Consider the following 15,702-nt stretch of genomic DNA (forward strand, 5'->3'; position numbering starts at 1 on the left):
GCAGCGCTTTGTCTTCCTGACATTCATCTCTATTCTCCATCAGCCAGCCGTCCTCCAGGGAGTCCCTCATGCTGTCTGTCTGAGACAAAGATAACGCTAAGTCTTCAACTCAATGTTTTCTATCATCTTTCAACAGGAGCAGTTTACCGTTGAACTTTCGAGGCATTATAGGAGACTGCAGAGGTGGAAGGAGTACTCAGGTCTTATAGTAAAAGTAGAAGTACTCAGATCTTGTACTTGAGTAAAAGTAGAAGTACTCAGATCTTGTACTTGAGTAAAAGTAGAAGTACTCAGATCTTGTTCTTGAGTAAAAGTAGAAGTACTCAGATCTTGTACTTGAGTAAAAGTACTCAGATCTTGTACTTGAGTAAAAGTAGAAGTACTCTTATCTTGTACTTGAGTAAAAGTAGAAGTACCAGAGTGTAGGAATACTCTGTTACAGTAAAAGTCCTGCATTCAAAATGTTCCTCAAGTAAAAGTATAAAAGTATTATCATCAAAATATAGTGAAAGTAGCGACAGTAAAAGTAGTCATTGTGCAGATTGGTCCGTTTCAGAATAATATATATGATATGTTTTATAATGATTGATCATGAAAGTGTTCTCAAAGCTGGTAAAGGTGCAGCTAGTTTGAATGACTTTGTATACTGCAGGGTAGCTTGTGGATTTACTCCAGGTGGAACTAAAGTCTGATTTAACACTTGATTATATTTCACATCATTCATCCACATCTGTAAAGTAACTAAAGGTATTAAATATAAAGCAATATACAGCTCGTTTCAACTGAAAGTCTATTTAACAAATGGTATTTTCAGAAGGCCTGGAGCAGAGAAACACCTTCACATCTGTTTTATACGACATGTGCGTAGGAGAGGGATGAGTGCATCACAAAGAGAATGCAGGGAAACAGAAGAGCCTGCAGGCGGCTTCACTCTGGAAAACAATGCATCGTTTTGGTTCCTGTTTGCTTTTTCAAACGTTAACCTCAAACAGAGAATACATTCAACACAACGTTTTATATCCAGCCTGGAGCAACACATCTATTGCATGAGACATGTGTGCAGGAGAGGGACGATTTACTCAAATATTGCAAAGAAACTCACTCTAACTTTGCAATTTGCACGTGTATTTTCCGACCAGTTTCAGCACATTACCAAATTTCCTTGAAAAGAAAAAGATAAGACAATAGTTCTTCAGTTTTTGCATGATGAAATATTTCCATGTCGTTTCTTATTCTTGGTGACATGATGTCTAAAAAGTATAAATTGTGCTTTAATACATTATACATTTAACAGTTATTATACATTAAGTTGTGCATACCATGAACGGAACAAATACAAATGAAATGAAATGAAGTAATGGACAGAAATCAGTCAGTTTCTTCCTTTTATTTACAACCCTTTGGGTACAAAAAGGAGAATACGACATTTAGGGCAATCTAGAAGTGAATTTAAGGTGATTTGAGAAAACGTTGTAGTGTTTAACCCCTTTTTTTGTTTCTCTGGAAACCTCCATAAGCAGTGAAACTGAGTGCACAGCCTTTACGATGAATTTAAATTGAGGCTCTGCAGATTCTCGGGTTTGTAAGATAAGATAAGATGGACCTTTATTGATCTCCGTAGGGAAATGCAGGTGTTATAGCAGCAACAGAATAATACAGAAACACAGATAGTACACATGGGATAATAATACAAGAATAAACCTGTACTAAGAGAATGAATAGAAATAACAAAAATGAAATATATATAAAAGAAAGTAAAGTGCAATGATCCAGCTCCAAAGTGGAGACCTCAATTACTTCAGATCTAGAGCACCAGGTGGAAGATGGCTGATATCTAATAAGAAATATATAGGCCTGAGATGTGTGTGTGTGTGTGTGTGTGTGTGTGTGTGTGTGTGTGTGTGTGTGTGTTTAGGAGAGGGGGGGGGCTGGTAGGTGATTATGTCCTCGGTGTGTTGCTGAAATGATAGTCCTTCAATTTGTCTCCTCCCAGGATCCAAGACTCACATCAGCTCTCCACCACCTGCTTCACACACACACACACACACACACACACACACACACACACACACACACACACACACACACACACACACACACACACACACACACACACACACACACACACACACACACACACACACACACGCACACACACACACACACGCAAACACACTCCAATCACACACACTTAGCATGGATATGAGCACACTCAGGCCAGCATTAATGCACAGACATACTTTGTGATCTCACACAATGGAGGACTTTCATTTCATTCTTCCGGCAGTATTTAAAACCTGGGGAAAACGCTGCACATTTTTAGGTAGTCTCTCCTGGAAGAAGTGTATTATTTTGATCTAGGTTGCTCACACAAAAATGCCACAGTTAGTTGTGTGACAAATACAAAAAGAGAGCAACAATGTCCGTTTTAGAAAGCTGTATAAATGGTTAGACATAGCAACGCCTTCAACCACTGAACAGGCATTGGAAAGATGTTTGAACATAACAATAGTACTTACTTAAAGGTCACCTATTATGCAAAATCCACTTTTTCATGTATTTTATACATCAACATGTGTCCCCTCCCCTGTGAAGGTGCAGTTTGTTGACACATCATCAATCCTCTCCTACTGAGTACAATCAGGATAATTACACTTCTATAAAACCTACACATTGGAAGAGAAGAGAAACAGCAGCATAGAAACACATGAAAACAAACGTATGTATCTGATATGTGAACACAGGGAAGAGTACAGAGAAGCAGAGAAGCAGAGAATCGGAGAAACGGAGAAACGGAGAATCGGAGAATCGGAGAAACGGAGAAACGGAGAAATGGAGAAACTGAGAAACGGAGAAACGGAGAAACGGAGAATCGGAGAAACGGAGAATCGGAGAAACGGAGAAACGGAGAATCGGAGAAACGGAGAAAGGAACGGAGAATCGGAGAACGAGGAAACGGAAGAAGAACGGAGAAAACGGAGAAACGGAGAAACGGAGAAACGGAGAAACGGAGAAACGGAGAAACGGAGAAACGGAGAAACGGAGAAACGGAGAAACGGAGAACCGGAGAAACGGAGAAACGGAGAAACGGAGAAACGGAGAAACGGAGAACCGGAGAAACGGAGAAACGGAGAAACGGAGAAACGGAGAAACGGAGAACGGAGAAAGGAGAACGGAGAAACCTCCATGGCTGAACACACAGCTGGAGAAAGTCAAACATTTACACAAATACCGACGGGACAATCGATAGTGCTGCTCCTCGTATTTGATTGACAGCTGAAAGTCAGCAACAAACATGGATAGGAAATTCGTTCAAAAGTTAAAACAAAGAATTGAACCGTCTCTACATGTTGTTGGGAATGTATCTTTGTGAAATGTGCATTCTCGTATATTTGCACGTAGGACTTGAAAGCAGATGTCTCTGTAGTCGGCGTAAAGAAGTGGAATTCTTTGCCGAATGATTTAAAGGGCTGTAAGAAAATGTTTATGTTTAAGAAAATGTATAAAGAAAGCGTAATGAGACAGTGTTATATGAAGTTTTGATTGTGTTATGATTTTATGTTTCAGTATTTGTAAGCAACTGTGACTGAAAGAAAATTGCTTTTATTTATTTTTTAAATGTATTTTGTTGTTATTCTTTTTAAGAAGGGGCAGGTCAAATCAGATGTTCTTCTCCCTGCTCCTTTCCACCATGCGCTATACAAAAAGAAAAACAGTCTTCTCTTTGTCTGGATCATTGTCACTCTTTAAGCTCTCTTAGGATCTCTTTTGTTTCCCGTTTGTCTCCAGCTTCACACAGTATTTATAACTCATATCCTCTTCCTCTGAAATGTAGAGGATGTCTTGTGATCGGGAGATCATGGGTTTTCATCAGGATAGTTTGAGCTGTTTAAAGAACTGAATCCCTGTCGACTCTAAAGGGTAGGAAGGCTTTGTTTTAGGCAGGAAAACTACTAACAAAACTATTGTTGTAATGGTTCAAATCGGACTAATTGAATGAGGAAACTCTCACTCCTTTTTGAAGCAGAGGCGCTGTGGCTAAGTGGTTGAAAGCGCCTGTCTCGTAAACAGGAGATCCTGGGTTCAAATCCCAGCAGCGCCTCACATGGGGAACCTAAATGTAGATAATCTAGGTTGGATGTACACAATTTAGTGTAGTGGGAACCAAAATGGACTTTTTAATATGACATGTTACTTATTAGACGCTTTTTTCAGTCTGGCTCTTGAACTATCAAACTAACTTCTTCCATGGCACTTCTTGATATTAATGCAGATCTGTTTCTAAAACAAGAACAACAAGAAATTGTGGTGCTGTGGCTAAGTGGTGAAGGCGCCTGTCTAGTAAACAGGAGATCCTGGGTTCACATCCCAGCAGTGCCTCATAAGGAAGAACATTTACTATCTTTTGAATGAACCGTGTGTACGATGCAAGTAATATCAGTGCTGATCTATCGCAGATATACACTTCTTAGTACAGTTTTTGATCCAATTCGCTCCAAAGCCAAGATTCTATCAAGTTTTGAGAGGTGCTGTGGCTTAGTGGTCAAAGCGCCTGTCTTGTAAACAGGAGATCCTGGGTTCAAATCCCAGCAGTGCCTCAGAACAATGAATAGACGCTTAATGCTCATTTATCAAAATCCCTTTATAGACACAAAGTTCTCCTTGGAAGCCAGTGTTGAATGGTCTTTCAAGTGAAACCTTTAATCTAGATTAGGCAATGTGCATACACACAGATGTGATCTTTAATGTCAACAATCTACATCCAATAAATACTGAACAAAGGTCCAATAGAGAAGAAGATGGGTTTGCTCTATGAGGAAAGGATGGGATTTGAACCCAGATTATTATCCTGTTTACGAGCGAGGAACAAATGCAACTAAAGTAATTCATTGGTTTCAAGCTAATAATGTTCACATCTAATGATTGTTAACTAGCTACTGGACTTCATGCAGCAGGGGTCAGGAAGCAGAGGCGCTGTGGCTCAGTGGTGAAAGCGCCTGTCTCGTAAACAGGAGATCCTGGGTTCAAATCCCAACAGCGCCTCACACTGGAGAAGAGTCTTAACTCTTTAAACTGTGAATGGAATGAAAGAGTCCAAAAGTAAAGCAGACCTCACCGTAAACCATTTCAAGGATTTTCTTGTAAAATAAAAAAGTTTACACTAGGGATTATTACATCTAACAAAGGCTTTGAATCCGTTTTGTTTAAAAAACAAGTTGTCTAGTCTTATTACAAGGTGCTGTGGCTTAGTTGGTGAAAGCACCTGTCTCGTAAAGTCAGGAGATCCTGGGTTCAAATCCCAGCAGTTCCTTATAAGAAATAGCAAATATTATCTTTTGAAGGAACCGTGTGTACAATTCAAGTAATAATAGTGCTGTTACCATCTCAGATCTACAGTTCTTAGTACAGTGTTTAATCCATTTCGCTCCAAAATAAAGGTTTAATGTAACTTTAAGAGGCGCTGTGGCTAAGAGGTCAATGCGCCTGTCTCGTAAACAGGAGATCCTGGGTTCAAATCCCAGCATTGCCTTAAAAAATAGATCAATTATCATCATGGGTAGTATTCAAGATAGCTATGATTGCTTGGTACATGTTGTTGGGAGTTTTATTTTTTGTGAAATGTTCATTATCATAACTTTGTAATAAACAAATAAGAAACTGATCAAGTGTTCTTCCTCTTTTAATATATACACTCTAGTCTTATTAAAGTGCAACAAATGATACAAACACTTAATGAATCCAAGCCTAAATTCGTCCATTAATGCAGTGTTTTTGACCCTTTCTCTCCCACATCGGGAGATCATGGGTTTTCATCAGGATAGTTTGAGCTGTTTAAAGAACTGAATCCCTGTCGACTCTAAAGGGTAGGAAGGCTTTGTTTTAGGCAGGAAAACTACTAACAAAACTATTGTTGTAATGGTTCAAATCTGACTAATTGAATGAGGAAACTCTCACTCCTTTTGGAAGAAGAGGTGCTGTGGCTTAGTGGTTGAAAGCGCCTGTCTCGTGAACAGGAGATCCTGGGTTCAAATCCCAGCAGCGCCTCACACAGGAGAACAGTCTTAACTCTTTAAACTGTGAATGGAATGAAAGAGTCCAAAAGTAAAGCAGACCTCACCGTAAACCATTTCAATGATTTTCTTGTAAAATAAAGAAGTTTACACTAGGGATTATTACTAGGGCTGTCAGTCGATTAAAATATTTAATCGCGATTAATCGCATGATTGTCCATAGTTAATCGCGATTAATCGCAAATTAATCGCACATTTTTTATCTGTTCTAAATGTACCTTAGAGGGATATTTTTCAAGTTTTTAATACTCTTATCAACATATGAGTGGACAACTATGCTTTATATGTTTGTTTATTATCATTTGAACAATGACAAATATTCTCATGAATATTAAACACAACAACCTGTGAACATTACAAATATTCGCCTCAATTCAACCTAGAACCTCTCTCATACAATAATACAATACTGTGTGTGTGTGTGTGTGTGTGTGTGTGTGTGTGTGTGTGTGTGTGTGTGTGTGTGTGTGTGTGTGTGTGTGTGTGTGTGTGTGTGTAAATGTGGAGACACTGTGATGGATCGTTGGAGCTATGTGCAGCTCAAGGCATATATGCCTGTGTGTATGAGCTGTGTTGCGGCACTATCCGTGCTGAGTGTGCTGTCTGGCTACCTGCATAAAGTCAAGTGCTCGGCGCAGTTGTCGGCGAAATGTCGCTCCTCTGTTTTCATTGAAACAGCTCCTTATATCCGTTAGCTCAGCTAGCTACCACCAGATGCTAACAACAACACGTAAGGTGTGCTTCGCTCGCGCCACACATACACACACCCTCCCGGTCCTCCCGATGGCCAGTCCGGGCCTGCCGGTGAGCGTGGAAGTGTGGTCTGCCACAAGCGGGCAGCAGGAGCGGGGCTGTCAGCATCAGCTTGTAGATGGTATTTTAAACTCGATGCGCTTTGAAACTACGGCGGCCGAGGACAAAAAATACACATGCGTTAATCGCGTTAAAATAATTAGTGGCGTTCATTTTTTTTTGCGTTAACGCGTTATTAACGCGTTAACTTGACAGCCCTAATTATTACATCTAACAAAGGCTTTGAATCCGTAGTTGGTGAAAGGACCTGTCTAGTAAAGTCAGGAGATCATGGGTTCAAATCCCAGCAGTGCCTCACATAGAAGAACAACCTAAACACAAAGAATCCAAACATCAAGCACACCTGTACACCACAGCAGACACGTTAAAGGTAAGTTTGTTTTGTAATGAAATACCAAAAATGATCTCTTAGAACTTCTAACCAAAACCCATTGAACTGGTTCTTGAGATTTAATACAACTTTTGAATCCCTCACACTTCAGGGCCAGAGATAACCCTAGGTTTTGTTCTATGGGCCAAATTGGTGAAAGCGCCTGTCTCGTAAACAGGAGATCCTGGGTTCAAATCCCAGCAGCGCCTTAGTAAAGAGAACAGTGTGCACAATACAAGTTAAAGGAGCCTTAGAGAGAAGCTGAATTATTCACCTTTTAAAGGACCAGTGTAAAGGTAACTTAGTGCCAATTGAACAAATTGAACATCAACTTCCTAGGATATGGCAATAGCAATAAACTACAGAGGCAAACAATACCAGATCTCATTGTTGAATAATGTCCGATACAGTAATAGAGTTACAGTAGTATTTCTGAATAAAATGGCAATCTTATTGATATCATTTGCCGAAAATTGAAAAGCCATAGCTATTGCTTTTCTTTTTTTTTGCCATACGCACTGTCAAACACATATTCACCTGCTGTGAACCTTGATATAAGCAAATCCAATCCAACTTTATTTATATAGCACATTTAAAAGCAACAGAGTTGACCAAAGTGCTGTACATCAATAAATACATAAAAAGCAGCATAAATACATTTAGACAAAACCGATAGGACAACAAATTAATATAAAAACACGAGACAATAAAACCATACTTATCGCAACAGGCTGAAAAACTCTCATACACGATGTAAAAACAATATGAAACACAAGAAAAACAAAAAAAAATTCAACCAGTGAAGCCCCATGCCCCCGGTACTGGGGGCAAAACGCAACATCTTGCAAGAAACAGCGTCTGAGGGCTTCTTAAGATTTAACAAACTATTAATGTGTCATACCCACTTAACGGGAAGAAACTCTGCTAACTGACGATATGAACCATTTTTAGCTAAACGAAACACAAGGGTAATACCAAGCCTCTGAATTAGCCCTGAGCGAAAAAATGCTAACGCACTTAGCACAGAGCTCACAGTAGAACTACTTTATTACTTATCGGATCTGCACAAACAAGATATCAGATTAAAGCTGAGATTCCACAGATTCGACATATATAGTTATCATCACTGTGCGACCAAAAGGGCAGGGAAGGCGAAACCAGACAACACACAACTTTACGGAGCCAAAACGACAAATATGTCTTACCTTTGCTGTTTTCTGATCAAAAGTTGTGTTCAATGGCATTAAAACGATAAAAACACTGCTGAAGGTTAATCCATAGGTTAATCCAATGTCTCTGTGTCACTTTGAAATGATTACTGATAATCCATCATTCAATTTTTGTCAAAAACTGAGATTTCATATTAGCTGCTATTAGAGCTACAACCCAGCTTCCGGTTTTGGGCAAACTGCGTGCACATCACTCTCACTCCTCAATGGTAATGTTTAGATGGATTTGAGGAACTTCCCCTCAATTCTATTGGCTCTAACGGTTCAAAAGAGGTGTCAATCATCAAAATCGGGGCCAGATATATGGAAAATCCATCATGCACCCAAATGACCCCAGAAGTGTTTTTTTTTTCTAAATCTCTCTAAAAAGGTAACATTTCACTTGTTTTGCATCAATCTTGAAACAGGGTACTTATTATATGTGATAGTTTGGATTCCTAAAGCTTTTAGTCTACTAACCCATCATTCAAGGGTGGTTTTCACTATAAGTCATGTTTTTTTTTTGGACAGACACTATAATTTACATTTTGTTACTATGTTCAATCTGAATTTACTTTAAAAATAAAAACATCTATATTGATTCTGACTTTTCTACCTTCATCTCACAGGTTTATCATTGCTTTGAGAACAAAGATTATTAATTTACCCCTTTTAGAAGTGAAGATATAGTCATTTGTTCTGGGAATGTCATTTTCGAGCCTGAGACCTGAAAAACAGGCTCGGGGCTTAAGCACAGACTGATACGTCTTATACGTGGTCTGCAAAAGCAAGGGAGAACAAGTAGGTCTTTAAACGAGATTTATATATACACTGAAAAAACTGAAGCATTGACTTTAATTCAATGTATTATGTCAACAGATTTCACATCACTGTATTAGGTTAGTTGAAAGCAATAATATTAAGTTGAACCTATTTAAACTTAATAGTATTGCTTTCAACTAACCTTATACAGTGATGTGAAATCTGTTGACATAATACATTTAATTAAAGTCAATACTTCAGTTTTTTCAGTGTATATATTATGTATAGTGGAGATATAAAATAAATCACACATTATACCATCACTAATCCCCACCTTCTGGGTAAAGTATTGGATTTGGGATAATGATAAGAGGGATGGACATGAAATGAAGCAGATGGTGTGTCCTGCAGCTCCTCTGTCAGACTTCTGACATTTTCTCTATGAATCTCTCTCTGCTGGTTTGAAAATGACAGAAAACAGATGAAGTGCAGGCTGAGCTCCCCGAAGGCTGACAGGGGATGATAATTATGACCTTTAATTATCCGTCATACATTGGATGTGGTTTTATCTCCCATATCCAGAGGTGGGAAGTAGTGGAGTACAAATACTTCGTTACTGTACTTAAGTACATTTTTCTGGTATCAGTACTTTACTCCACTACTTATTTTTCTGACGACTTCTTACTTTTAACTCTTACATTTTGAACACAAATACCTGTACTTTCTACTTCTTACATGTTGAACACAAATACCTGTACTTTTTACTTCTTACATGTTGAACACAAATACCTGTACTTTCTACTTCTTACATGTTGAACACAAATACCTGTACTTTCTACTTCTTACATTTTGAACCCAAATACCTGTACTTTCTACTTCTCACATTTTGAACACAAATACCTGTACTTTCTACTTCTTACATGTTGAACACAAATACCTGTACTTTCTACTTCTTACATGTTGAACACAAATACCTGTACTTTTTACTTCTTACATGTTGAACACAAATACCTGTACTTTCTACTTCTTACATGTTGAACACAAATACCTGTACTTTCTACTTCTTACATGTTGAACACAAATACCTGTACTTTCTACTTCTTACATGTTGAACACAAATACCTGTACTTTCTACTTCTTACATGTTGAACACAAATACCTGTACTTTTTACTTCTTACATGTTGAACACAAATACCTGTACTTTCTACTTCTTACATTTTGAACCCAAATACCTGTACTTTCTACTTCTTACATTTTGAACACAAATACCTGTACTTTCTACTTCTTACATGTTGAACACAAATACCTGTACTTTCTACTTCTTACATTTTCCAAACAGGCTGGTTCCTTTAGTCTGAATGTGTGTTTGGTGGCGTGATCATTATTATTTAGAGTCATTGCGTGCCTATTGATTTGAACACGATCCGTGTATCCATAATTTCCTGGTCTTCTCTAAAGAAGAGGGACCAATGAAAACGTTGTCATGTTGCCGTTGTTCAGCATGGAAACATTCATTAGCTAACAATGACATTATTGTTCTATTAATATAAAGGGAGGTCAGGTACTCTTTAAAACAGCTGCTAGTTATGGGTACTTTTTACTTAAGTACATTTCAAAGCCCATACTTCTTTACTTTTACTTGAGTAAAGAAGTTTAGTCAGTACTTCTACTTTCACCAGAGTATTTTTAAACACGAGTATCTGTACTTCTACTTGAGTAAAGGATGTGTGTACTTTTGCCATCTCTTCCCATATCAGAGGTTCAGCAGCCAGTGGTCAGACGAGGTTATTCCTGAGCCATGTGTCCTCTCGTCCTTGCAGTCCATAAAAACTGCAATTAAGCATCCGTCAAAGTGTCCTAACGAGCTGCAGTGGAGACATTAACCGTCCCCGAGGTGGAGTGAACTCGGTTTAAGAGGATTTTCCACCCAGGCGGTGACACTTCTGGGCGAAACGCTCACTGTTTCAGGGAGTGAAATGGCCACAGTTAATTATATCTAACACTAACACAGAATGAATCAGAAGGTAACCAAGGCTTTGCATGTTTCAGTGAATTTACTGCAAACTACATCGATTTTCATTTAGTAAACTGTGTTACTGTGATATATAGTCAATTGGACTAAATGTGTTTGAGACGTTTAATCCACCACATTGAAAATTAGGTCTGCCCTCATCTTGAAAATTACTTTATAGACAGGATTTGAACACAGTCTCCTCTCAAAGGCGCTTTGACCACAAACAAAAACACCAATGCAACAAAAGTCAAGTTTAATTTTTTTTACGGTTTTTGGAATGTATATTTACATTATTATATTTACTATGTGCTCTTCAGAAGGAAAGAAGACTAAGATATACAGTACATATCTCTCCAGCGTGAGGCACTGCTGGGATTTGAACCCAGGATCTCCTGTTTACAAGACAGGCGCTTTCACCATCTAAGCCACAGCACCTCTTTAACTAGAAGTTGTTAAGTGTTTTAAATCCAGTATCGGTCACATCAATAGTGTTTTATGTTATTGTCTTCATTCAGATGTAAAGAAAGCTAAGAGGTGCTGTGGCTTAGTCATACTTGCCAACCTTGAGACCTCAGAAATCGGGAGAAATTAAAAACCACCGCGCCGGGGGGGGGGGGGGGGTTGCTAGTGGATCGCCGGAGCTGTTTAGAACTGTTAGCACCGGAGCCTCGCAGCGGGGAAACTGACTTTTAAAGATGAAAAGAACATCTACACATTCTTGTAGTTGTAAGTGCAATGCCTTGCTGCCTGGAGCACCATCCTTGATGAGGACCAGGAAAGGAGTGAGCAGAGGGTAAAGTTGTCCATTCTTGTTCTGTGACTATCTTCCCCACCATGCTGAACACCCTCTCAGACTTTCAGTTGCGCGCGCTACTAAAGAGATGCGCTACCATGGAAACCAAACAATGGTGTAGCTGTATTAAAGTCCTCAGTGGAAACAGTCGTGAGTAAATCTGATTTTGTCAGAAATCGGGAGAAATGCGGGAGAAATATGACCCCGGGAGGAAACCGGGAGAGGGCAGTGAAATCGGGAGTCTCCCGCGAAAATCGGGAGGGTTGGCAAGTATGGGCTTAGTTGGTTAAAGCGCCTGTCTTGTAAACAGGAGATCCTGGGTTCAAATCCCAGCAGTGTCTCAGAGGGAAGAACCATCTGTTCGCTTTACATTCTGCTTTCCAAGGGCAACTATTATCTTTCAAGACCAGATTGTGGGATTTGAGGTATCTTAGTTCTGATTCAACAAACTGAATATCCCCTTCTTAGGCTAAGGTATAAACTAAGGTGTCTTTGAATGATTTAAAAAATAGCTGCTTTAACCACAAATGAAATGAACAATTCAACAAAGGAAAAGTTGGGTGCCTCAGAAAGTACAACAATCTGAAAGCATTAACTACTAGTTTTGCAAGTTTCAGCAAATTAACTACAATTAACATCAATTTAGCATTTTGGAAACCGTATGCCTGAGATGTACACAGTGAAGACTTCAAATTCAGTTGCTCTTAAAGGAACAGTTGGAATAATATGTCAATTTGCTTACTGCCTAGAGTTACATGATAAGATCTATATCTCTCTGTACTGTGAATATGATGCTTAGCTTAGCAACATGCTAGCCTGGCTCCATCCTAAGCTAAGAAATCCTCCTCCCTGCAGCTGGACCGTCTTCATATTGAGTGTTCAGACATGAGAGTGGTATTGATCCTCTCAGTCAGATGGCGTTATGACCCTGGGTCATTTCTTCTTGATGTGCTTTGATTCGTCAGATCTCTCTCGGCTCCCCTCATGGTGTGTGTGCATGTCAAGGATGTATAAAGAGAACTGGTTCGTTCCTATGAAAGAAGCTCAACGGTGCCCGGAGGAAAACAAGGTTTTACTGTATTCAAAACCTGTTTCTACCACATCAGTTTGGCCCGTAGATCAAACACTAGTGTATGCTATGTTACTGGAATACAATGGATTCAACACCTTCAATAGGGGTTTCATTAGTAATCCTAAGAGTAAACTTTTGTGGTTTTTTTTTAACAGTAACTAATGTACAGGTGTACTCGGCTTGGACTCTTTCATTTGTCCAATGTTAAAATAGTTCAGAGGGCTCTCCCAGTGTGAGGCACTGCTGGGATTTGAACCCAGGATCTCCTGTTTACAAGACAGGCGCTTTCACCAACTAAGCCACAGCGCCATTAATAGATACAGCAAAAAAAGTATTAGTAGTATTTATCACCTGTTTCTATCACATGAATTTGGCCCATATAACTAATAGTTTAACCTAAGGGTCTGCAGTGATTTGGATTCAAACTTGTATTAAATCTAAAGAAGCCCTTTGAAAATTGTAAACTTGAGATTTGTACAAAGAAATAGAGACCTTTAGCTTGTTTACAGTGATACACAAAATGCTCACTATTGGACTCTTGTTATTTCTTCAGAGTGAAAACACTTCGAGACATTTTCCCATGTGAGGCACTGCTGGGATTTGAACCTGTTTACAAGACAGACGCCTTCACCAACTAAGCCACAGCGCCTCTGGCTCTTGCACTCGACTATAATTAGATAAAGGGAAAAAAGAGTGTCACTTCCTAGTATTAATGACCTGTGTCTATCAGATGAATTTAGCCCATAGAACAACAACTATTGTTATCTAAGGCCCTGAAGTGTTAGGGATTCAAAAGTTGTATTAAATCTCAAGAACCAGTTCAATGGGTTTTGGTTAGGAGTTCTTCTGACAGAACATTTTGGTCTTTTTTATTTTTTTACAAATAATACATACCTTTAACTTGTCTGCTGTGATGTACAGGTGCGCTTGATGTTTGGATTCTTTCACATTTATTTTAAAAGTGTTCTGACTTTTCTTCTTTCTGAGGCACTGCTGGGATTTGAACCCAGGATCTCCTGTTTACAAGACAGGCGCTTTCACCAACTAAGCCACAGCGCCTCTTGTTGATTCTCTCTGCTGCATGAAAAGCACAAACCACATAGATGTGAACAATACTGGATTAAAAAGCCTCAAAACTAAGCTTTGCTTTTGTTTTTACATATTAAAGTGGACCTATCATGCTATATTTGAATAATATAGTGTAGGACCATACCTATATAAGGCATATTTATACTTTTTTTTTTTCAAAATACCAAACAGATCATGCATTTTAGCCATGCCTCATTTTGCTCAATTTGAAAATGTTTAGCTCTGTTTTTGCAAGGGCAGATTCTGTGAGAACAGCACCACCTACAGGCCTGGCATATGTACTACAGCGTCTCCAGCGCTTTCGAACGGCAATGGCCGTGGCTGTCTCCTCCTGATTGGTGGAGTTGGCCCAATAGCCGTAGCGCCACCGTCCTGACGTCAGGACAGTGTTCAAATCTGGATCAGTTTTGATCAGATCCGTTGCAGCCCCTTTTTTAGAGATTTGGGTATGGAGGAAAATAGAGAGGGTTGTGTTTTCTGACACTTGGTGAGTTCCCTGGAACACCGGGGACACATATTCATTTATAAAAGACGTACAAACGTGCATTTTGCATGATAGGTCCCCTTTAAGTTAAAATGACAGAACAGAAGAGCCTGGGTTCAAATCCCAGCAGAGCCTCACACAAAGCACCAATATGTGCATCCTTTGGAACAAGCGTTAAGCATTTAGTGGATCCATGTTGTTATCTCTCAAGATCAAAGTGGTTGGTGTACATCACATCCTACATACTGTTATTTTGAAGGATATCATCTGTATTTCTTTCTAAGGCACTGCTGGGATATGGGATCTCCTGTTTATTTAATCAGGCGCTTTCACCAACTAAGCCACAGCACCTCTTATTGCTGTTGCAGCTGCATGAAAACTATATTATGAGACACTGTAGATGTGACCAATACTAGATTTAAAACACTTAACAAGTAGGCATTTTTGGTTTAAACGCCTTTCTTGTTTAACAGGAGGACTTGGGTTCAAATCCCAGCAGTGCCTCACACAAAGCACCAATATACGCATCCTACGGGACGAGTGTTTAGTGAATCTACATTGTTGTCACTTAAGATCCAATCTGTGTGTTTGCACAACCCATGCACGAGGTCCAATGGGTTTTATGGTAAGAATGTCACATTAGGAATTCATCTGAAAGTCCATTTAAGGCCTCCATGGTTTCAGCTGCTTAGGCAGGGATATTCAGTTTATTGAATAAGCAGTAAGATACTTTAAGTCCTATATACATATATATATATATATATAATGTCAAAGCTCATATTTGGAGCACTTAATATGAATTAATTAGGTTTGAAAGCCCTTTTTGTGTATTGTGGAACATTTTCCGTTGTTTTTGATTAAGGAACTAATATTAGAAACCTCTTTGTTATTTTTACAGATTTTTGGCTTGTTGTCTTGGTCGTGGCTCTTCTCTGGAAAAATCTGAAATGAACTGTGCAGCTTGTTGGGAGCGAGTAGAGTGAGGAGTGACCTGTTATGTCAAGGTTACTTAGACCTGGGGACAT

General features: G+C 39.1%; 11 non-coding genes across 11 annotated transcripts; 8 read left to right on the forward strand and 3 right to left on the reverse strand.

Annotated features, from left to right (window-relative positions):
- Positions 1–4,028: 4,028 nt before the first annotated feature.
- trnat-cgu lies at positions 4,029–4,102 on the forward strand. The gene has a single exon. It is a non-coding gene; the product is annotated as a tRNA-Thr (tRNA).
- A 205-nt stretch (positions 4,103–4,307) lies between these two features.
- trnat-agu lies at positions 4,308–4,380 on the forward strand. Its single transcript has one exon. It is a non-coding gene; the product is annotated as a tRNA-Thr (tRNA).
- A 145-nt stretch (positions 4,381–4,525) lies between these two features.
- Positions 4,526–4,598, forward strand: trnat-ugu. The gene has a single exon. It is a non-coding gene; the product is annotated as a tRNA-Thr (tRNA).
- A 372-nt stretch (positions 4,599–4,970) lies between these two features.
- Positions 4,971–5,043, forward strand: trnat-cgu. Its single transcript has one exon. It is a non-coding gene; the product is annotated as a tRNA-Thr (tRNA).
- A 192-nt stretch (positions 5,044–5,235) lies between these two features.
- Positions 5,236–5,311, forward strand: trnat-cgu. Its single transcript has one exon. It is a non-coding gene; the product is annotated as a tRNA-Thr (tRNA).
- Positions 5,312–5,457: 146 nt separating this feature from the next.
- Positions 5,458–5,530, forward strand: trnat-cgu. The gene has a single exon. It is a non-coding gene; the product is annotated as a tRNA-Thr (tRNA).
- Positions 5,531–5,971: 441 nt separating this feature from the next.
- Positions 5,972–6,045, forward strand: trnat-cgu. Its single transcript has one exon. It is a non-coding gene; the product is annotated as a tRNA-Thr (tRNA).
- A 5,555-nt stretch (positions 6,046–11,600) lies between these two features.
- On the reverse strand, positions 11,601–11,674 carry trnat-ugu. The gene has a single exon. It is a non-coding gene; the product is annotated as a tRNA-Thr (tRNA).
- Positions 11,675–12,298: 624 nt separating this feature from the next.
- Positions 12,299–12,373, forward strand: trnat-ugu. The gene has a single exon. It is a non-coding gene; the product is annotated as a tRNA-Thr (tRNA).
- A 966-nt stretch (positions 12,374–13,339) lies between these two features.
- Positions 13,340–13,413, reverse strand: trnat-ugu. The gene has a single exon. It is a non-coding gene; the product is annotated as a tRNA-Thr (tRNA).
- A 676-nt stretch (positions 13,414–14,089) lies between these two features.
- Positions 14,090–14,163, reverse strand: trnat-ugu. Its single transcript has one exon. It is a non-coding gene; the product is annotated as a tRNA-Thr (tRNA).
- Positions 14,164–15,702: the final 1,539 nt, after the last annotated feature.

This window comes from Trematomus bernacchii, unplaced genomic scaffold, assembly GCF_902827165.1.
Source record: "Trematomus bernacchii unplaced genomic scaffold, fTreBer1.1, whole genome shotgun sequence".
Lineage (NCBI taxonomy): Eukaryota > Metazoa > Chordata > Actinopteri > Perciformes > Nototheniidae > Trematomus > Trematomus bernacchii.